Source organism: Rhinolophus sinicus, chromosome 9, assembly GCF_057876585.1.
Source record: "Rhinolophus sinicus isolate RSI-liver-muscle chromosome 9, RSI-T2T, whole genome shotgun sequence".
NCBI lineage: Eukaryota > Metazoa > Chordata > Mammalia > Chiroptera > Rhinolophidae > Rhinolophus > Rhinolophus sinicus.
The window spans coordinates 15,431,308-15,455,354 of NC_142509.1; the positions used below are offsets into that span (position 1 = coordinate 15,431,308).

Below are 24,047 nucleotides of genomic sequence, written 5' to 3' on the forward strand. Positions count from 1 at the left end.
CTGGCGGAAACTGGATCAAAAATGTTAAGCAATATGTCTAAATTCACGCCACTAGTACCTAGGAGAGCCAGGCTTTCCATGCAGTCTTATCTGTTCTGTCTCTACAGCAAGCAAGCTCTTGAGGCCAGGGTTTGGTGGTTACGTGTGTGTGTTCTGTTTGTTGTTGCTGCTGTATCCTCAATGCTTAGAACTGTGCCGCACACCGGAGACACTCTGAATATTGCTGAATGAAGGAACACCATGCTGCTTGTCCCTAGCAGGACAGGACAAGGCTTGTGATGCCAGGCTCCTGGTCCTGGAATTTCCAGGAATCTTGGACAACTATTTGTTCCTTCTCTCCACCTAGAAAAGTACCCAATATAGCACAGTTCTTCCAAAAGCCTTGTGGAGAATGGGTGGGCTTACTAGGCATGGGATGGGAGTAGGAGTGGAAACATAAGCTGAACACAAAAGACTAGATAGATCCTAACAAGGTGGGAAATTTAGAAGCATCCTCAGTGCTGTGTGCCCTGCTGGTTCTGGGCCACTCTCTGGCCCCTCCCCAACCCTGGGGCTCCCTCAGCACCCCACTGGGCACCCCCACTGCCTTGACTGAGCTGTACTGAAATTGGCCAAGTTCCTATTAAGCAGAGAAACTAACAATTACGCCACCCACCCCAGCTCCATCGGAACCCTCACAGTCTGCTCGGGGCCCCAGGGCCAGCTGCTTTTCTCCACATTCCAGCCAAAAATAATACGAGAACGAAGCTGTTTGGTGGAGACTTAATCTAATCTTCATTGCTTCAGTTTTAAAATATCCTGCCTGGTTTAGGGTTTCTTATTACACACAGGGATGTGTTTTTAGTGAGATAGGTCTTAGCAGAAACGTCCTTCTTGTAATTAGAAACCCAGGCAGGCAGGGCCTGCAGTGAGGCTTCCAAGCCAAACAACAGGTCCCCCTGAAGACATTGCATTTGCAGCAAGCTCTTCCCGAGCTGAGCTGCCGCTGGGGTTTGGTTCTCCCTTACTCCTGGGGGATCTGGTGAAAGGACTGGGACTTCCCACTCTCATGCATTCTCTTAGAAAAATTGTTGTTCCTTCTACCCCCATCCTGGTCTCCCGGCTCTCACCCCCAATCAGAATGAAAACTAAGATGTGGCCCATGACTGCTGGAACAGGATATGTGAAGGAAAAAGTTACCCCAAGACGTCCCCACGGACAAGGGAGAATTAAAGACAAGTCCTCCACTGGAGCCACATCTCCAGAATCAGGGCTGGCTTTGAAAAAATCAGGCACAGGAACGGAAGGAGTCCCCAAGTGCATACACTTTTGTATACGTGCTGAGAGTAACTTCTTGGGCTTTCTGGCCCAGAATCTGCTTTGATCTGCCAGCATGGAGACTGCACTAAGGGAGGGTCAGGCGGCTAGCTCCTGACCAGCGCCCATCCCCCCAGCCCGACCAGATGTCACACACCAGTAGGGCTCAGCTTCTTCTTCCCAACAGCATAAAGAGGAGGGGCTGGATTTCTGGTAGGTCAGATTCTGTGTTCATCTGATGGAGGAAAGCTATTTCAGGTAGAACCATCAGGAATAAGTATACTGGTTCCCCCAACTCAACAACTTAATTGTCCCTCCTGATGAAGTGCAGGTGGTTTTTGGAATCACAGCAGGGTTTTCAAATTCTAGGATGTAAAGAAAGGAAGGAGATCAGCCCTTTCACCCAACTCTTAGAACTCCTGGGAATTGCAGAGAAAGGCTGTGGGGCCAAACAGGCAAAGAAAACACACTAAAGAATGTGAATGCTGCTCAGAAGTCTTCCCTCACCCATTCCTTTTGTTATTTAGAGTGTACCCTGTGCAGAAGTCATGCAGGATTCACTCCTCAGAGCCTCAGGAGCAATTTGTGCGATGCGCTCATTTTACAGATGGAGAAACTGAGATCTGGAACCTCAATGACCTGCTGGAGTCCTGTAGCCAGACAGTAACAGGGTATAAAGCTGCCTGGCCCCCAAAATTCAGCGTAAACACTAGCTCAGCATGCTGACCCGCCAACCTTGATTATCTCCTTTCTCCGGTTCCCACCAGGTATTAGATTTAATTAAATTAGCAGATCCCCATTGCAACAAGCTGGCCAGGCAGCCTGGCCAGCACCCAGCCAGTGCAGCTCCTCCCTCTAAATTCTGCTTCTCAATAGAATTCAATCTTCAATAAGTCATGGATCTCATGTGAAGTGTTTTATACAAAGCGTGTGTGTTGGCTAGAATCAAGGCTAACAGTGGCTCACAATGATTTCATTTTCCATATAAGTTCCTCTGATTTTCCTCTGTGGCATCTCTTTCACCCTCTCCACACTCTGATCTGCATTTTGTTTGATCAGACACTCTGGTTCCCATGCCGTCACCTCTAGCAATTGCATCACACGTTTATATATATCTCAGCATTGCCGGCCTTGTGCCACACAGCATAGGAAAAGGAAAACTTAAACAGCATTTCTCACCTTCCTCGAACTAATTTAGAAAATGTGCTCCAAATTAAATAAATCGTGAACAAAAGTCTGAAATTGGAGATAGAATTTCGGGGGTGGGGAGGAGTGAGCTAAATAAATAGCAAGGAAATCTTGCAACATGTTGGAAGCCTATAAATTTTATAGGTTGTTTCTTTAATAAAAACAAATTCAATTGCTAACAACACAGTATTATTAAGCTGCTAACATTTAAAAATCTAATTTGGCCTGCTCTGCTGCTGTTCAGGTTGCACGTTGCATTCACCCAGGGTAAGGAAGTCAGGTTGATGGGTTGGTTTGGTTTCCAAACCAGGCTAATAGAAGCCCCTTTAAAACTTAGCCTCTTTGCTTTCTAGGCATGCCTTGGTCCCTAATGAGTTACAGCCCCAGGTTGAAGATGGACATGGCAGAAAGAAATTTAACACACACTCTGGTGCACCCATAAACATCAAGGCCAGGGGAGAGGAGGTATGTTTCCAGTTAAGCTAGAACTCCATGACTTCAGGATTCTCCACTCACAAGACAGTAATTCTCCTTATTTCATCACTAACTTACTTCAAATGTGTTTATACAATTTATTGCTACTGAACTTCCAGGCAACTGGTGTAGAGTTAATGAAACCCAGCTTGGAGAAGCTTTGAGCTTTGAACAACTAACCACAGTTTAAATGGTTATGACATGCGGTCAAAGCCACAGCCCAGCCCCAGTGCAGTTTCTGTGTTAGGACCTAGTCAAAAAACCTTGTCATCTCACCTTTTGCGCCAAATAAACGGAAAACGGAAAAAGCCCTGAAAAACAGTCTTCCATGTTTCTTCTCAAGGTTTCCAGCCTTTCTCCCTGACATTCTAACACATCTATCTTACTAAATGCAAGGCTAAGCCCCTCTCCCAATCCCCAAGTAAATATTTCAGTTGCCATTTGATTTGGCAGCCAGTTGAAATCCTGAAATCCAGTTTGAGTTTAATTGAACAGGGTCAGGCCTACAGAAAACAATGTTGAAGGGGGAGGGGGGGGAGGAGGCATCACGCAACATTTAATCAGACTCAGTGAAAGTCCAAAAAGCAAGATAGGGACATATAGATGACACTCGACTGGCAAAGAAGTAAACGCATCTTTCTGAATTACTTGGACATTGATTTTTATTAATCCTCATTGTCACATGGCATCCTGCCCCAAGCTCTGCCCATGTGGGAACTCCAGGAGTCTCCCTCTTTTTAAAACAGGCCCATTTTGGAAGAGTAAAGGGGAGGTACTGGACTTGCCATGGTCCCACAATAAAAGCCCCTTTTGAAAGCAGCACTTTCATTAACTTAAAGCAATCTATAGACTTAAAAGCAGAGAGCAGTAAACTCCCAGAAAGGATCATAAAAACAGCCAGTCTCGAGTTCGGTACACTTCAGTGCAATTTGCACGAGGCATTTTACTGTGAGCGGTGGCCGGCCCATCTCCCTCCAGTAACCCCCTGCCCTTATTCAGAGCAGCTTCTTTCTCCTGGCTTTCATGCCTTCGCTCTCACAAAGGGAGGCGGTGACCGGGGAGTCTCCGTGGGGTCACGGCTCCCTCCGCTCCCTCCCTCCCTCGGGCTCTCCGCGGGAGAGAGTGCGCAAATTCCAGGCCAGAAGAACAACAGTGTGGATGGAGTGCCGCAGCCAGCAGTCGCTGCGCCCCGGGCCACCGCGGCCATTCGTGGGTCGGGAGTCTTTTGCGGTCTGGCTGCCCCTGCGAGGGGTGCGAGGGTGAGCTCAAAATTGAGAAGAGGAAATTTCAAACCTCCCTTCGGTACACACCACCCTACCCCCTACCCCCCACCCCCCAACACACTGCTTCCCTAGTTGGCTAGAGGGATAGCCTCCCTCTCAGCTCGGGACTCCTCTCCCTCCCCCGAGCTAGGCCTGAGGGGGGTGGGGTGGGGCGGGGAGTGCATCTCGAGTCGGAGATCGGAGTCCAGAAACAAGAGACCCCCTCTCTTCCCGCAAGGTCCCGAGGCCTCGCCAAGGCCAGAATGGCAGAGTAAGCGAGAGGGCTAGGGGTTAGGCTTCGCATAATTTATCTTGTGTTTGAACATCATTTTCTCAGTTTGGGGGCTGGGAATCGCCAAAATCTGCCTAAAAGGAGAAGCTTTTGGCTTCCACCAGTTGAAGAGCATTTGAAATCCGAGACGTCAACACGCTGGAGAAGTCCCGGGACAAGAGGGTAAGGGTACGGCCCCCGAGCTCACCCCTTTCCCAGGCCGAACACGGCGCCCGCGGCCCAGCGCGTGGGCTTCGGGCCGGGCCGGGGGAAGCGCAGGCAGCGCCTGCAGGACCAGAGCCGGTGGCTCAGGTCAGGGCGCCGGAGTTCGAGCCTTCCCTGCTGTCGGCCGCAGCCCGGACTCCCCGGGTGCGAAGCGGTACCTCACTGCTGGCGCCTTCTAGCAGGCCGCGGCCCCAGTGGGCCACCCACCCAGCCGCGCTGCGCCCGCAGACCCCCGAGTGGCTCCTGGAGCCTGCCGAGCCGCCTGGGTCCTCCGATCCACCTCGAGCCCTGCGAGGCTGCCCTGTCGCTTCACTCAGAACGTCCCTTCGATTTGTCCGCTTCCCAGAATCTTTCTCCTAGGACCGGGTTCTGCGCTTCTCAAGTCCTCGCCTCCAGATCCGCTTTCGGGGAGAAGCAACAGAAATTCGGGGCTCACCTTCCATGGCTTGAATCAACTACTTCGTCACCTACCTAAAAGCTTTTCCACCCACGGAGCGTGGGAACCCGCGCGCGCGACCATCCCCAAATTCCAATAGCCTCAACCCCAATAATAAACAGTGATCTCGTGCCTAAATCCTAAAACCGCCACCCGTTCCTTCGATTCCAGTCTCAGATGTAACTCCAGGCCCCCAACACTCACCTCCAGCCCCTTGCTCTGGCCGGGGTGTAGATTCCACCCCTAAACTACTCAGTGGCCCTTCAAATCCCGCTCCTGAAAACAGCCTGGACCCTATAACCCAAACTCCAGCCCGGACCCGAAACCCATCCCTAATTCAGGATAGATGCACCACCACTCCCAGCCCCGCCACAGTCCCATCCTGAGCCTGGGTCTCCCTGCCGCGCAGGCACCTCCGGCGCTCCCACTGAGACGCCTAAAGGGCGGCCCGCTTCTCTCGTTTCTTCCTCGGGTTGGGAAGCTGGGAGAGCCGATAACTCCTAACCCGAAAGAGACGCAAACTTTACGCGGCAGATTCGAGATCCTGCCCCATCCCCCTATGCTTTTCATCCCCTTTTACGAACTCATGCTCTAGTTCCCGAGCCAGGAGGGCTCCTGACGCCCAAGCCTCGCTGTGGGCCCCACGCCTCCCCTACCTTACCAAGGGTTCCCAACAATCCGTGCAAAGCCGGTAACACCACAAATTATCGCGCCTCCCGGGGTTGGGGCCCCTGAGCTGGCCCCTGGAATCCTGGCTTCCCTGACTCGTGTTCTGCTGTCCCCCCATCCGCCTGCAAACTCCACTCTCCTTGGCTCCCCAGGCCGGACGCGGACGCAGCTCTGACTCCACTCGCCCAGCCCGAGTCCGGGACTGCTCCGGCTTCCAGACGCTTGAAGGCAGCCCCAGGTTGGTGGCTCCAGGCAGCGCCCGCCCAAAGGGCTCGGAAAGCCAGGAGAAAGCGAACCTGGAGTCGGCCTCGCCCGCGGAGCGCCCGGCCGCGAACAGCCCGCACCCGGCTCCGGCCCGCGCGCTAGTCCCTGCTCTCGGTAAACCATGCTTCCAGAGCACAGCTCCCTGCCCGCCCGCTACCGAGCCTTGGGCCGGCGGTCCTCCTCCCGCGCGGACAATGCGCGCCCGGCCCGGGCCCGAGCGTGTGAGGCGGAGGCAGCGGCCCGGTTGCGCGCTGAGCGGCCGGGCGCTGGGCCGCCTCCTCCCGGGCCTCGCCCCGCTCCACGCTCGCCGGCGCTTCCCCAGCTTCTCTCTGCGCGCTCCCTCCCCGCTCCCTGCTCCCTCCTCCCTGCCGCCTCCCTCTCTCCTCCCGCTGCCTCCCTCGCTCGCTCTTTTCCTCGCCCTGTCGCAATGAATAATACTCCGGCTTGGGGACCGGAATAAAACACACGCGCTCCGAGGCAGCCGCCCGCAGCCGCGCCGCCTGCAGAAGCCGCTCTGACATGGAAATGAATGACAGCTTACCTGATGCCAATCTTCATCAGACTGACACCGGCGTGACAACACAGCCTATACTTCCCAGCACTGCTCAGGACGTCAGCGCTCAGGGACCCGCCCCCGGGCCCCCCCCACCTCCCCTCTCCTCACTCCCCCTCTCCCCACCCCCACCACCCCCACCCGCTTTCGCCCGGTGCTTCCCAGGCGGAGGAGCCACCGGAGTGTCTCCCTCTGCTGGAGGTTTTTTCTGAGACGCCGGGCGCAGAGCCGCGCTGGACAGAAAGCCTGAGACAGTGAGATCGCCTCGGATGTGGGAACGCAGCCGACCCCCAGAACCTCAGAAATACTGCCCTTCCTGCCCCCATTCCAAGTCCTCCTCAGCAAACCACCCAGGCAGAGTTCCAAGGCTTCCTGCGCTGAGCGGACGGAGACGAGGACCCCAAGAGAACTCCTCAGAAATTATGAAACTTAAAACTGGCAAGAAATCCTTCCCTCCACCCCTACTTCGCCCCCCACCCCCACCCCATTCCTCTCAGGCTGGCCTCATTTTTATGATTGCATTTGAATAATTTTCATTACCCTGGCCCCGGAAAAGGTGTTCAGATGACACTCCGGTTAGTTATTCCTATTCTCAAGAGCCTTTTTCTGCTGTGGGCTTCCTGGGGCGTTTGGTTCACAAAGGGGGAGACTCTGTGATGGGGTGGGGCAGAGGGAGAGATAAAAGGGTGTAGAGGCTTTGTCAGTAAATCACCTCTTTGCAAATGCCAGACTAGCCTGTTCTAAGCCACTGGTATTTTCATTCTAAAAAGTCCCAGGGTTCTGGGGGGGTCGGGTGGTGTAATATAAAGGGAGACCAGTTGGGCTGTTTCAGCCTGGGCCTGCTGGGGTGGCTTCATCTACTTCAGGGAGGATATTCATCTAAGTGCCTTCTAAGCGGCAGGCTAGCCCAAGCATGTATGCTCGGTACATGTGTTTTCTTTCATTCCACAAAGGTACAGTCCTACTAAGTGTTGGATGCTGGCTTGTTTGCTTCCACAACTCAGCAAGCACATGGCCTTCTGCATAAAGGGACAAGAGGACCCTTTCTGCCCCCTTGAAATTTGCTCCTGGCTCCCCATAGAGGAGCCATTTCAGCCCCAGTCAGGCAGCCATTGATCCCCTGACCTCAGACCAGGCAGGGGGCCTGGATAAAGCCTAGACAAAAACACTGATGTAAGCAGGGAAGCAGAAAGTGAAACCCAAGCAGGCCGGGGGTTTTTAGTAAAGAATCTGACCCCAGAAGTTGAAGGCTGCCCCTTCGCTCTTTCCAGGTCTCTGGGTCACTCCTTCTCTGCCTCCATCACGGGCAGGGTTGAGAGCCATCAGCATTTCATGGCTCAGAGGAGGCAATTGTGATCTTTTTTGCACCATACCCCCAATGCACTAAATAGTGTTTGTCCAGATCCTCCCAGTCCCCCCAAATTCAACCTCCAAAGTTGCTTGTGGAAGAAACTCTTCCCTGAGAGCCCCCATTATAGACGGAATTGAATCCTCTCACCTTCATATAGAACCTCCAAAGACTTCACAAGGTGGATTTATGTCACCCTAGCCTCTGATCTGTGGTCAGAGACTCTGGCTGCTGACAGCATAATCACTATTATATATTACACATTGTATAATAATATAATAATAATGAATGCACTTGCCCTTTTTATGTAGTACAGAAGCGGCCAGATTCTCCAACCCAGAGGCTGGAGGTCAGGCTGCCATAAACTCTCAGAGGGAAGCCCTCTTCAGATACAAGAGGGGGAGGGAAGATCCATTTGCCCCTGCCTGGGACCCCTGCAGGGAGGGTTTTCTCCCTTTCCCTGCGCTCAAGAGTGAGTGTTGTAGCCTGCTGAGTCAGAGGGGAGAATCAGGCTGAATGTAAATACTTAACCCCATCAGAGAGGTGTCAGTGAGCCATAAATAGTACAGCAGGCAACAGCCATGCACCACTGATTCCCACTTGTCACACCCCTCATTTTCTGAAATCTAGTTCAGTGCCCAACTCTTTCTTGAATCAGGGATCCTCTACCATAAGCTGCTAATTTTGGGAGTCTTTTAAAATACCGTGATGTCTACTCCTACCCTTTAGATCTTTTAAAATGCACATTGTAATTTTTTCAAGTGTATCTTGTTTTCACTAGTTTTGTAATTTGAAAAAGCTTAAAAATGATTACTAAATGTAACCATCCTTCTTATAATCATTCCGAGCAAATATTTGTCCTGTACCCACTGTAAAGTCAGCTGTGTTGACCTAGCCTAGTGCTAAGGATAAAGAGCAGAAGCAAAGACATTCAAGTTCCAGCTCCTGTCCTCAAAGAGCTTTCATTCCAGTAGAAGACAAAGCACCAATATATAAAACATTGAATAATAATAATGCAAGAATCCAACAGATGAAATAAGCTAGCAAATAATGCACAAATGAATCCATAATATATCAAACTCCATGAGTTCCATGCCTGAATGTTGGCTATCAGTGAGTATAGAATTCACTTCAGATGCCCTACAAGCTCTCCGCCATCATACTTCTGAGAATGAAGAAGAGGATGGAGAGGGGCCACGTGTCATATAAGTCATCAACACATCAACATTATAACCAAACAGGAGTTCCGACCAACCCTACTCATCACTGTTAAATGTTGGTGTTCCTAAGGCTTGGTTCTGGGCCCTCGTCTCACTCTGTCTGCACGTGGTTTGTCTTTAGTATAAGCAGCCCAGGTTGTCTCCTCTGAGCTCCACACATGTATGATCAATGGCCTGACTCATGCTGTCTTTGTCACCCTATGAATAGAAATTTAAGACTTTGTATTAGTCTGCTCCAGTTGCCACAACAAAATACCACAGAGTAGGTGGCCTAAACAACAGACATTTATTTTCTCACAGTTCTAGAGGCTAGAAGTCCAAGATCAAGGTGCCAACAGTACTTATTTCTAGTGAGACCTCTCTTTCCGGCTTGCAGGTGGCACGTTCTTGCTGTGTCCTCACATGGCCTTTCCTCTCTGTACACCAGACACTTTCCTCTGGTGTTTTTACCTCTTCTTAAAAAGGTACTAATCCTATTGGATTAGGGTCTCACCTTTATGACTTCATTTAATTTTACCTCCTTAAAGCCCCTATCTCCAAATATAGTCACAATGGGAGTTAGAGCTTCAATATATGAATTTGCAAGGGGACATGATTTGGTCCTTAACACTGTCCAATTACCAGTTTCCTTTGTTCCCAACCTAATTATTTTTTATGAATCTTGATAGGTTGTGGGTTCCTTGAGGATGGGGACAATGTTTTATTTCATCTTAGGATCCTTAAAACCTGGTGCAGTGCTCAATCTAGAAGCCGTACTAGAGAAATATTTGTTGCATTGAACTGAATAGAAATGATTTCTCCATCATTACCCAGTCCTACTTCAGGGACTTACCACCAGTCACCTAGAATATTTTGATGACTTCCTAACTGGTTTAATGTCTCCAATATCATCGATTCTTTCTATACATTATCACGAGAATGTTCTTCCTAAAACAAAGTTTGGGTCATGCCTTGGTTTCCCCTCAGAATATTCAGTGGCTTTCCATTATCTATAATATTTAGCCTAAGATGTTTATTGAGTCTTATAATGAAAAGGATGGCCTCGAATGCCACCTTCCTTACCACAGTGTTCAAATATTTCTTTCTCATGTGGCCCTGATTTCCCTTTCAGGAAAATCTCCTGTATTCCTACCGGTACCTCTGCAACTCCATCTTCCGGAAGTTCCCAGTGCTGGCCCATGGACTTCCTGTAAGAGAATCTTTATAGTTCAGGGTTTCTGGTTCCACCCCTGGAAAAAGTGGATCTGGAGAAGGGCCTGGGAAATCAGTATTTTTAAAGCTGCTGCACAAAGGGAATGAGAAGGCAAGCCACAGACTGTGAGAAAATATTTGCAAAAGATGCATCTGATAAAGGACTGTTACACAAATAATTCTTAAAACTCAACAATAAGAAAATGAACAACCCAATTAAAAAGTGGGCAGAGACCGGAACAGACACCTCACCAAAGAAGATATGCAGATGGCAAATAAACATATGAAAAAAATGCTCTGCATCATATGTTATCAGAGAAGTGCAAATTAAAACAACAAAAGATACCACTACAGGCCTATTAGAATTGCCAAAATCCAAAACACTGACAACACCAAATGCTGGCGAGGATATAGAGCAACTAGAACGCTCATTCACTGTTGGTGGGAATGCAGAATGGCACAGCCACTTTGGAAGACAGTTTAGTGGCTTCCTACAAAACCAAACAAACTCTTACCATACGATCCAGCATTGCACTCCTTGGTATTTAGATTGGAAAGTTGTATCCATACAAAAGCTGCACAACTATGTTTATAACAGCTCTATTCATAACTGCCAAAAATTGGAAGCAACCAAGATGTCCTTTAGTGGGTGAATAAATAATTAAACTGCGGTCCCTCCAGACAATGGAATATTATTCAGCACTAAAAATAAATAAAATAAAAAAATAAAATAAAAAATAAAAGAGAAATGAGCTATCAAGTGAGAAGAACACACGGAGGAAACTTAAATGCATATTACTAAGTGAAAGAAGCCAAAGAAAAGTCTACATATTATATGATTCCAACTATATGACACATTATAGAAGAGGCAAAACTACGGAGATGATAAAAAGATCCACAGTTGCCAGGGGTTGGAGGGTGGGGCAGGAATGAACAATCAAAGCAAAGAGGATTGTAGGGCAGTGGAAACCCTTCATATGCTACTATAATGATGGATACATGTCATTATACATTTGTCCAAACCCACAGAATGTACAACACAAAGAGTGAGCCCTAATGTAAACTATGGACTCTGGGTGTTGATGTATCAGTGTAGGTCCATCGGTTATAACAAATGTACCATTTTGGTGTTGATAGAGGGGGAGATGCTGTGGGGGCGGGGCAGGAGTGTACGTGGGAAATCACTGCACATTGTGCTTAATTTTGCTGTGACCCAAAACTGCTCTATAAATGAAGTTTATTACTTGTTTTTAAAGCTGCTACAACTGAGAGGTTTGGGCACTTCCATTTTAGTCACCCCTTCTCCCCCGCCTCATGTATGCCAGAATACCCATGCAGCTCATCCCTTCCTGAACTTGCTCACACTGTTCCTTCAGCCTTGACTTCTCAGTCCTGCTTTTCCTACCTTCCCAAGTTCTACCTGCTGTCACGACTTCGCTCAAATATGACCTCTTTTCAAAACTTCTTTGGCTCCCCCAGCGGAGAGCATCAGCTTTAGAGTGACGTGGGCCTGGCTCAAATATTCACCCTGTCACAAAAAGATACTGACTCTCTCTAAGGCTCAGTGTCTGCCTTTGTGAAATGAGGATGATAATAGTTTCCAACTCCTGAGCCCGTGGGGATTAGACAAAATAATGAAGGCAAAGAGCTCAGCACAGTCCCTGGCACACAGGAGGCTCGCTAATAAATGGAGCCATTAGATTTAATAGCCCTTACCCTGGGCTTCCACAGCACTTGCCTGCACCTTTATTATAGCACTTATTTAATTGGCCTGAGGAAGGGAGCTGGTGCTTACGGAGAATGCTGTGACAGGCTCTGAGGGCTGTAAGCACAGATAATGGGAGCATGGAAAGGAGGAAGGGGGTGCTTACTCCCTGCCTCAGGCCTCCCTCCTGACCCTGGAACCATGTGAGACTGTGGTGCTGGGCAAGATTCTGCTCCTGATTAAATGCATAAGGGTACACCCTTTGGAGTTGTGGGTAGAGGACCTGCACAGTGTGAAAACAGACACTGCAAGTCCTCTGAAAGGTGGGGCTCCAGGATTCTGCTCTGAGCTGGAAGTTGGGAGGTCCAGGCCCTTGCTCATCTCTTTTTTTGACCCCGAGAAAGCCTCTTTGCTCCCCCATTCCACCCCCACTCTCTGAAGCATGGGGGATGCAACCTGTCCTCTGGGCGCACAATAGGCAATTAACTGGGTTGTGTCTTTAACCGGCTTCTCTAACACAGGAGCAAGACAGTCCCCAAAGCCTTTCCAAAAGCCTGTCTTTGTTATGGTTCTGATGTACATATGGGAAGTTTCCTCGAGCACTGTCTCCCCACACCATGCCTTACTTTTCCCAACCCACCAACACATGCACATACATGCATGCAATACTCTCTCTCTCTCTCTCTCTCTCTCTCTCTCTCTCTCTCTCTCTGCTCAGACCTAGCTCCAGATGAGAGGCTCTGTGAGATGCAGGAAAGGAGTTTTGAGTGATTCTGCAATTCTTTCCAGGTTCTGGCAAGGCGTGGTAGTATCACAGCCAGTTTAAAAGAACTGAGGAAGAGGAATATTGAGAGAATAGACTGTAAAATGCTTACGATGAGTTTTTAAAAAGTGCCACTGTGGGAAATGACATCCCAAGACTTTGACCACAAAATTTCGAGAAAGGAAGATAAATGCATAACCCTGTGCTCTCCAACACAGCCGCCACCAGCCACAAGTAGCTACTGAGCACATGATGTGCACCAGGTCCAAACTGAGATGTGCTGTTAAGTATAATATCTGTAATGGATTTAGAAGACTTAGTATTTTTAAAAGAATGCAAACTGTTTCAGTAATAATTGTTTTATATATATATATATATATATATATATATATATATATATATATATATATAAATACAGATATTAGAGATTGAAATGATAATAGTCTGCTTACATTGAATTAAATAAAAATAGGCTATTAAAAGTACTTCCATTATTTCTTTTTTCTTTTACCTTTCTTATGTGGCTACTAAAAATTTTAAATTACTGTGTGACTTGCATTCAGTGTTTATTGAAACCTCTCTTCCAGCCTTTGTTTTTGCCCTAGTATAAAACTATGTTTGGGTACTGAAAACTTTATCATTTATGAGGTGTCACTCTGGCTCCCTAGTTCTTCAGTCTACTCTGCTTCCCACCAACACCACCCAGGACCAGCTGAGGGGTGATGGGGACACAAAGTGCTTCCTCCTTCAGACCACAGAGGTTGCTCAGTTCTCTGTCCTCCACCCCAGGGTGACATGCGGTTTCCCCAATACAAAGACCTCTTCTACCTGTGTGAGAGCACCCATCCCTGAACCCTTTGGCCCCCCTCTCCTTTTCAACCACCTCAACACCATCACAATTGTCACCTCTGCTGCCACCGTGCTCTCCATTGGCCCTATGCCCATTGTCACCATCCTCATCGTTGTCACCTCTCACAGAACTGCCCTGCATCCTTCTGCCTGTTCCCTGGACCATCTCCTGTCTCCAGGGATGAGCCCTGTCAACATTTGTTGCCTTTGGTGCTACATAAGCCCTCCTGAGCTGAGGATTTTGTGTGGCTGGGCTCCCAACTGCATTATGGCAGCTGGGACCTACAGCAGCTAGAGCAGGTTCAGTGGACTGAACAACTCTGGGAAAGGGGGAGGCCACCCTCCCCCCAGAAGAACCTGGTCCTGTCTTATTATGTTGTAGTGGAAAAGGGAGGAAGAGTGACCGAATGAGAGAGCAAGATACACAAATTATCCAGCATGGTTTGCTTAGCAAGAAATAAGGAACAAAGCATCGACAACAATAATCGCTAATATGTATTGATTATTTGCTAAGTGCATCCCCACGAGGCTCAGATAAGGGAAGTAACTTGTCACCAGGTATGGACTCAGGTGCTCTGCCTCCAGAACCCACATTCCAAACCACTATCCTGCACAGCTCCTCCGTAAAGCACAAACATTCACTCTCTCCTTCCCTCATTCATTCGCTGTTTCACTCATCCAGCATACATACACTGGTAGCCTCTAAAAACTGTGCCAGCATTGGTTCCCATTCAGCATCTAGGCTGCCCAGGCACATGCTAGGCCCTTAGGCTATAAGGATAAATAAATTACGATTCCTGAACTCACCGAGATCTTACAGGTTTTCAGGGGCTGAGAGAGAGATATAGAAAAGCCTTACTCTGCCTTCAGATCCCATTCCTGTTCTGCAGGCAGAGAAACTGAGGCCAGTAGGAGAGACAAGGATGGAGTGAGCTACAAATCCCTCCTGATTTAATAGGGCAAGTAGGAGCTGTCTGGTTCACTAACCAAAGTAGCGCCACCCAGCCCTGGAGTTCTGCAACTACACTGAGTCCCTGCTCTGCTGCCGATTTCTTGACAGACACGGCATGTCTTCAACCGTCATCCCCCCTGGCAGCCATCACAGTGCATGGGGGAATGTCCACACTCGCGTCAAAACTCATCCTCTCCAAAAAGCCTACTAAATTCAGGACACCCATGTCCTGTACCCTGAATTGTGTGCTCACATCTCCACTGTCGTAATAGGCACTTGAATGCTGCTTTGCACCTGCTCTTATGTTTCAAATACAAGTGCATGAGCTCCCAGAACAGATTTTGAGCAACTTAAAGGCAAAGATTAAGTGTTTCTTTCATATCTTACCTTGCCCTTCCCAGTCTTTCAACATTTGGTAGCAGCCGCAGCCTAGTGAATTGCCTAAATCAATGGCTTGACTTACTGTACTCAAACTTAATTGTGTGTGTGTGTGTGTGTGTGTGTGTGTGTGTGTGTGTGTGTGTCTGGTAGCAGGGGTGTTTGTGTATATGAGTATCAGTGTGAGCATATGTGTGTGTGTGTGTGTGTGTGTGCGTGCATGAATTCTCCAGCTATTAGAGTTATGGAAGCTTAGACACACCTCTGCACAAGCCATCAGTCTCCAGACGTTATCTCTCATGATCATTTCCTGCCAAATCTTTGAGTTCCAATTAAGAAAGTAGATAATTTGAAACATTCTCCTCTGCATGTTGAGATGGATTACAATCCTAATTTGATAAAGACTGTTAATGACTCATTAGCCACCCTTGGCATCTCCTCAGGTCCGCCAGTTTCCCAGGCACTGGGAGGCAGCGATGCTCAGGCCATCCTGTGCTATCGCTTTTGCAGCACAAAAACAAAAAGACACAACAAAGCCACAACCTCACGGCAGCCCTTGAATTCTCTTCAGCCCCCAGATTTGGGCATCGATTTTCTTTTTCTGGCTTTGAACAAAGCCTCTAATTTCCTGACAACCAAAATGCTCTCCCCAGGGTCTTTGCACACCGCCAGAAGTGGCGCACACAGGGCAGCAGGCTCCCCTCTGAGAGTCACTGTTCTCAAACCTCTGGGTCCAGCACAATTGGTTTCCTGGGAAGTGTGCCCCTCCCGTCCAAAGGGTGGGGTTCCTGAGAGCAGTGGTTGTCTACAGATGATGAGCATGTACTAGTCCCCTTTCCACTTTGTCTGATCAGGAGTCAGAGGTTACGGAAGGCCTTTGAGAGGGAGCCCCACTCACCCCTTTCCTCCTAGCAGAGAAGCACCTCTTTCAGCCCCAGGCTTAGATGATTCAATTCTTCCCAGAAGCCAAAGTCATGGTTTCCCTTGAGTCATTCACCCTGGAATTAAGAACCCCGACTCTCAGAAAGTGGACTCCTGTTGACATATGTGCAGCATGCAGGCACACAGGAGCACTCGTCACAAATGAACAGGTAGGACACCCAGCCACACAAGCACAGAGGCAGCATGCAGACATGTGCAAGGACTTCTCTGAATGATCCTTGACCCTGAGATCTGGCAAGGGCATATGGAGGAAAGAGAGGCTTAGTCAGTCAGCAAACACAGCTCTTTGTCGCAAGCCTACTATGTGCCAGGCAATTTGCTGGGCACTGAGGGGGTAATGATGCACAAACAGGATGGATAACCTGGTGGAGATCAAACACGGTTGGACCAGTGGTTGCTGCAGTCTGAGTTGGAGCAGGTAGGGGTGGCATCCATAGTCAGGATCAGCCTTCTGAGCTCTAATTTCCTTCCTGTCCCTGCTCTACTGTGTCCCCTCTGTCACAGGGGAAGCTTGAGGTGAGATAAAAAGCCACCACTCCCCCCACCCCACTCCTGCCTGCACACTCGATCAATGTGACAAATGCTCTCTGGGCAGGACCCCCGAGGCTGCCTTCTCTTCTACACACCCCTCCCTCCTTCCCAATGAGTCCAGGGAGATCTGAGCAGAGGGGTGATGGATAGCCTTGTCTTATTGTTCCAGACTCTGAATCCAACAGGGGCCTGGGAGAGTTGTATAAATCAGAGCCTGGGCTGGGCTCTCACCAACATGATGACTCTACAAGAGGAATGGAAGGCGAGGGATTATAAAACTGTCTGTGGGCTAAGTCATTTCATTTCAAGTCAGGGCCAGGGGGAGAAAACGTTTGCTTCTCGGGGGACAGACTCATTTGAAAAGGAGGCTAGATTGATGGAGGTCTGCATGTCTGGGTGCTGAGAGAGGGGGGTGCCTAGGGAGGATTTACCCACAGGACACAGGATGAAACACCCCTCATCTCTGGTGTCCATGCGTTCCTATCATCTAAGAAGGGTGGGGGGAATGCTCAGGTCCCAAACTTTGATAATGCTTCAAAACACTAGCCTCTAATGAGGAGAGAAGATTCTCACATTTTCCCTTCTCTGAGGTAGAAACAAGTGTTTGAAAAAAAAAAAGGCAATGCTGAGCATGACTCTAACCATCCAACTGTGATCAGATGGAGGCAGGGTCATTCCCACTTTATTTACTCAGACATTTATTGAGTAGCTACTTTGTGCCAGGCGCTGAGCAAGGTGGCAGGGGCACAGTGCTGACAGGACAGAATTATTTGTCCTTGCTCTCAAGGAGCTCACAGTCTGGTGGGAGAAACAGGAAGGCGGACTCACGAATCAGTTAGTTTATGATCCTCTATCACTGCGCCCATGATAAATCAATGCATTTATCAATTTGCTTGTCACTCTCCCCTCCTTAGATTGGAAGCTCCTTAAAAGAAGAAAGGAACGGGAACCAACATTTCAGTGCTGGCTATCTGCTCCCATTCAGCAGCTTGTCACTTCACTTCTACCACAAACGGCTTCATGGTAGATTATATTATCCTCCCTTGACAGATGAGAAGGTGAAGGCCCAGAGAGGTTAATCTACTTGCCCAAGGCCAGAGCTAGTGTGAGGGGGAGCTGGGACCCAGCTCATGTCAGTATGTCCCCAATCCTGCACAAGGTCTCACTCGCATTATGCCTTCACACCTGAAGCAGTGCCTAACCCAGGACATTACTGATTATATAAAGGAGGGAAGGGTGCCGAAGAGTGTATGATTAATGCTGGGTGGGTGGGTCAGGGAAGACTTTGTAGAAGAAAGGATTACTGAACGGTTTTAAAAAACAAATGGAATTTGCCAAAATGACAAGGGATGAAAGTTGATGTAGGTAGAAATGACATGTGTAAAATGACTTGGAAACATGAAATAGCATCATGTGTACTGGCCACCTACTCAAAAGCTCCCTGCCTCACCCATGACGCCCACCCTACTCCAGTCCTCAGAAACAGAAGCTCAGCAGTTGGTTAAGAACCAAATTGATGGCTGAGACACACCAGGGCCTCTACTAAGGAGTGGAGTGGTTTTATTTTGTTGTTACTGTTATCTTTCCTGGGACTAGATTACAAGATCCAGGTGAGTAGGACAGTCTGCTTTGCTCACACGTAGAATTCCATCACCTAAGAGTGGTTCCTACAGTGACAGAACTGGACCAGGGAAACCGGGTGCCCTCTACATCTCTGCCCTCCCATGAGGCTGGTATAATTGAGCCAATCTGGGAGCCCCTCTTGTTTGGGGTCAAGGAAAAGCATTGTAAGGCCAGACAAGCACCAAGGTAGGACCAAAGGAAATGAGGCTCAGGGTCCTTGAGCAGCTGGCAAAAGACTGTCATGCTATCCTGGTCTTTTATGTTCCCTCCTCTCTAGTTCAGGAGCCAAAATCAGGATGTGAGCTCAGAGAAAGGGAGCATGAGCAGAGCTTGGGCCTGCCCCGAGTCTTCAGCTTATACTAAAGGAACAAGAATCCTCATGAGGCAGAAGCCTGAGGAACACCAATATTTAAGGGACAACATGAACAACAAAAGCCTATAGGAGTAGCTGAGGAGCTGTGAGACCCGGAATGACACCCACTCACCTACCTACCTTCTTGCCTTAGTGGCTAGTACCCTGGGAGGCCTGTGGTTCAGCAGCCCAGCCTCCAGAAACTACAAAGTTATTAACCAAGGATAAGAATGGGAAAGGAAAATGCAGTGATTAGAGAGTTTACAATTATTTTTTAAAACAGAATAAAGAGGGAAGAGTGGTAACTGGCTCAACAGAGAGAAGAAATCAGAAGTCAAAGGCCTGCGCTGGGGGCTGATCCATTCTGCAGGGCCCTGAGAAGTCCAGCCCTTGGAGGCACCAAGCACTGTGGTGTTGGCACCAGACTCCTGGCTGCACAGTGACCTTGGTGGGAAGTCTCTTTATAGAAGAGGTCCCCACCCACCCCACACAGCCAGTCAGCCACACCCCTCCATCCTCCAGGAAACAAGAGCTTTTCGTCTTTGGAGAAACTGATTAAGAACAATATTGGACTTGAGAACAAGTATGGTAGAGGGTGAAGAGAATTAAGGAGAGGTCTGCATGCTGAACTGTGTGACCTATAGTCCTTTCTACAGCCTTGCTAGCAACTCCCCCACACCACCAACCAGTAGATTGGAAAATTCTTCTTTAAATAACTGAACAGACCCAGAGAGAACTGCAGTTAGTGGTATCTGAAGTTCCTGCAATAAAGATTCACTTTTCACCTGATCACCCTAGTGTAGCCCACCAATCAACAAACTCTGCCACTTAACATAACAAGCTTCTATAATCAACTTTTAGTGCCTTTTTTGCAAATGTGAATAAACAGTCAAGAATCATCAGATATTTAAAGAAAGTCAGCTCAGCTCCAGGTCCAGTTGCCGTTGCTAGTTGCAGGGTGTGCAGCCCACCATCCCTTGTGGGACTCGAGGAATTGAACTGGCAACCTTGTGGTTGAGAGGACGCACTCCAACCAACTGAGCCATCCCAGAGCTCATTGGCAGCTCAGCTCAAGGTGCCATGTTCAATCTTAGTTGCAGGGGGCGCTGCCCACCATCCCTTGTGGGACTCGAGGAATTGAACTGGCAACCTTGTGGTTGAGAGCCCACTGGCCCATGTGGGAATCGAACCGGCAGCTTTCGGAGTTAGAAGCATGGAGCTCTAACTGCCTGAGCCACCGGGCCGGCCCCTATCATTGACATTTTAAATCATGAGGGTTAAATAAAAGTTCCTAAAATCTTCTAAAGAGAAAAAATTGGTAAAAGAAACAAGAATAAGAACAACATCAAACTTCTTCAAAAGCAACATCAGCCATTAAAGGTAGCAGAGAAATACCTTTTAAATTTTTAAAGAAAATATTTTAAAATCTAGAATTCTATACACAAATAATCAGTCACATATCAGAGAAGTATAGAGATATTTTCTGATGGTCAATGACTCAAGAAAATTACCTCTCAAGCACTCGTTCTTAAGAAGTTATTGGAGGATGTGGTTTAGTAATGTTAGATGATAGTCCAATAAAGAAGATAGGGAATTCAGGAAATAGGGCAAGCTGAACATAGGAAGGCAGTAAAGAAAATATTCAAAATGGTGGTAAAGGGAAGCTTCAGAATGGCAGCTATGCAATATTCCATACCAAGAGCAGCCAATCCACACTGGAGCAGAAAAACAGAAGGTTCTTGGAGGGATAACCAGTGGGAAAATTGGAACAGATGGGCTTCAAAACTGTGCTTCCCCAAAAGTAAGACCTAGCCAGACAATCAGCTCTAATGCATCTTTTGGAGTGAAAATTAATATGAGACCTGGTCTTATTTTACTATAAGACCGGGTATAATATAATGTCATGTCATATCATATCATATCATATCATATCATATCATATCATATCATATCATATCATATCATACCTGGTCTTATTTTACTGTAATATAAGACCCGGCATAATATAATATAATGTAATATAATACCAGGTCTTGTATTAATTTTTGCTCCAAAAGATGCATTAGAGCTGATTGTCCGGCTAGATCTTATTTTCAGGGAAACAAGGTATATGGAACACAGTATCTACAAATAAGTAAGTAGTAGAGTGGTTGAACCATTTTTTAAAATATTTTTTTAAATACAGTTGACATATAATATTATATTATTTTCAGGTGAGCTATATAGTGATTAGACATCTATGCAACCCACAAGTGATCACCCCAATAAATCTAGTATGCATCTGACACTACACATAGTTATCACAACATTATTGACTATATTCCTCATGCATATTTCACATCTCCATGACTGTTTTGTAACTACCAGTTTCTACTTATCAGTCCCTTTGCCCATTTCACCCATTCCCCACCCCCTCCCATCTGATAACCATCAAAATATTCTCTGTATCTATGGGTATTTTTGTTTTATTTGTTCATTTATTTTGGTTTTTAGATTCCACATATAAGTGAAATCATATGGCATTTATCTTTCTCTGTCTGACTTACTCCACTCAACGCAATACCCTCTAGGTTCACCCATGTTGTTGCAGATAACAAGATTTTATTCTTTTTTATGGCTGAGTAATATTCTATTGTACATATGTACCACCTCTTCTGTATCCATTCATCCATTGGAGACAGCCAGGTTGCCTCCATAACTTGGCTATTGTAAATAATGCTTCAATGAACATATGGATGCACAAAATCCCTTTGAAGTAGTGTTTGGGGTTTCTTCAGATTAATACCCATAGTGGGATTACCAGGTCCTTCTTTGTCTCTTGTAATGGCCTTTGTTTTAAAGTCTATTTTGTTTGGTATAAAAATATAAAAAAGCTACCCCATCTTTTTTGTTTGTTTGTTTGTTTGTTTCCATTTTCATGAAAAATCTTTTTCCATTCCTTTACTTTCAGTCTGTGAGTGTCTTTCAATCTGAAGTGAGTCTATAGGCAGCATATGTAAGTGTTTTATTTTCTCATCCATATGTAAGTGTTTTATTTTCTTATCCATTCAATCACCCTATGTCTTTTGATTGGAGCATTTAATCCATTTACATTTAAAGCAGTTGTTGATAGATATGTAGTTATCGCCAATTTATTATTCATATTTTTTATCTTTTTTCTTCTTCTTAAAGAAGTCCCTTTAACATTTCCTGTAGTCCTGGTTTGGTGGTGATGAACTCCTTTAGCTTCTCCTTATCTGGGAAGCTCTTTATCTCATCTTCAATTCTAAGTGGTAGCTTTTCTAGGGGAGGAATCTTGGTTGTAGTTCCTTCCTTTTCATCGCTTTGAATATTTTGTGCCAATCCCTTCTGGCCAGCAAAGTTTCTGTTGAGAAATCAGCTGACAGTCTATGGGAGCTTCCTTGTAGGTAACTAACTGCTTTTAAGATTCTGTCTTTGTCTTTAAACTTTGGCATTTTAATAATGATGTGTCTTGGTGTGGTCCTTTATGGGTTCATCTTAAGACTCTTCACTTCCTGGACTTGCATTTATTTCCTTTGCCAGATTTGGGAAGCTTTCCATCATTATTTCTTCAAATATGCTTTCAATCCTTTGCTTTCTCTCTTCTTCTTCTGGTACCAATATGATGTGAATATTGGTATGCTTGATGTTGTCCCAGAGGCTTCTTAAACTATCCTAAATTTTCTGGATTTTTTTTTCTTTCCCATTTTGATTGGGTGTTTTCTGCTACTTTATCTTCTAAATCACTGATTCAGTTGTCTGCTTCATCTAATTTACTGTTGATTCCCTCTATTCTTCATTTCAATTATTATATTCTGGTTCTTTTTTATGTTTCTATCTCCATTTTTGTGTTTTCTATCTCTTTGTTGACATTCTTACTAAAATCATTGAGCATCCTTATAACTAGTGTTTTGAACTCTGCATCTGGTAGATTGCTTGTCTCCATTTTGTTTGGTTCTTTCTCTGGAGTTTTGTTCTGTTCTTTCATTTGGGACAGTTTCTTTGTCTCCTCATTTTGACTGCCTCCCTCTGTTTGTTTCTACACATTAGAATGTTGCTGTGTTTCCCAGTCTTAGTAGAGTGGTCTTATGTACTAGGTTTCCTGTGGGACCTAGTGGCTTAATATTCCTGGTCACCTGAGCTGAGTGCTGTAGCTTATCCCTTGTGTGGGTTGTGTGTGCTCTCTTGTTGTAGTTGAGCCTTGGTTGTTGTTGGCACATCAATGGGAGGGGTTGACACTCAGGCTGGTTTGTTGTGACTATAGTGGAGGAGCAGTTCTGCAAAAGCTAACACTATAGAGCAGGGTGTGCTTTATCAGGATTCTGGTGCCTTCCAAATCCACCCTTTGGGTGTGTCACTTGTGGAGGTGATTGGGTGGTGATCTGGTGTGGTCTGAAGCTGGCTTCTGGGTGTTTTGGTTCTGGGACCTCTTGGGAGGGACTCTGATGCATGCCAAGGTCAGCTGCTGCCTATGCCTTGCTCAGAGCTCCTGGTATTAACTAAAAAGTGATCTTCAGATAGTTGCCACTTGTGCTGGATTTGGAGGTGCCTGGGAGAGTCTAAGCTGCAAACCGAGGTCAGCTGCCACAAGTGCCAGCCTTGGGGTTGCTTAGCAATAGATATGGGGGATTCCGAGGCCAGATGCTGCTTTTTAGGGTTTATGAAGCTTTGAGAGGTTTTAGGAAAGTCTGCAGCATGAGCCAAGACAGGCCATTTGTATGGAGAAGTCACTGGAAGTGGTTTGGGTGGGCCGACAAGTTGGGTGGGGCGGGGTCTCAGGGAGTCATCAGGGTGGTGCAAAATGGTGTTAGCCAGGTTGATGGATACTCAGATATCGCACCAACATGTGCACGCAGGCTAGGTGGTGGGAGGGCTCAACAATGGCTTCTGCCAGCACTTCTGTCTGGGAGAAAGCTGCCCCTCCAGTCCTCGCCCTGAAGCCAGCAATTCGGTCCCTCCCCATATGTCCCTGGCACCTTTCTAGCTGCTGCCCCAGTGCTGGAGCTCAGAGTAAGTGAGTCTATCAGTGAGTAAGTCCATGCATGGGCTCTTCAATAGGAGTGCCTAGGACTCCAGTGACCCTCGGTCTCACTCAGCCATAATATCCCCTGGTTTTTACAGCCAGAAGTTGTGGGGACTTCTCTCCCTGGCACTGGAACCCTGGGCTGGGGACTCCAATGTGGGGCTGGACACTTTGCTCCTCACGGGGGACTTCCACAGCTGAGCTATCCCTCCCAATTTTTAACCACCCCACAAAGGTTTGGAGGCAGCCTGTTCTGCAATTCCACTCTTCCTACCAGTCATGACATGGTTTATTCTGTATGTCCTTAGTTATAGGACTTCTGTTCAGCTATACTTCAGGTGAGTCTCAATGATAGTTGTTCTATAGTCTAGTTGTAATTCTGATGTGGTTGTGAGAAGAAGCGAGCACAGCAATTACTATTCTGCCATCTTGACTGGAAACCGGCAGAACCATTTTTAAAAAATTAATTATAAGTACATTTGGACACCAGGTCAATAAAAAAGGAGGCAATCATTAACTCCAGGATAAATAA

The 24,047-nt window shown here is 47.1% G+C and overlaps 1 protein-coding gene across 5 annotated transcripts in view; it reads right to left on the reverse strand.

Moving 5' to 3' along the window:
- PKNOX2 (PBX/knotted 1 homeobox 2) overlaps positions 1-6,741 on the reverse strand; it is a 256,849-nt gene extending 250,108 nt beyond the window's left edge. For 2 of the 5 annotated variants that reach the window (XM_019710526.3, XM_019710525.3), the window contains exon 1: positions 6,627-6,740. The gene's annotated coding sequence lies outside the window, so the exon portion shown is untranslated. Of the gene's footprint in view, positions 1-6,117; positions 6,384-6,626 lie in introns of those variants that run through there. The other 3 variants (XM_074321095.2, XM_074321094.2, XM_074321097.2) reach the window with 2 other exon arrangements.
- Positions 6,742-24,047: the final 17,306 nt, after the last annotated feature.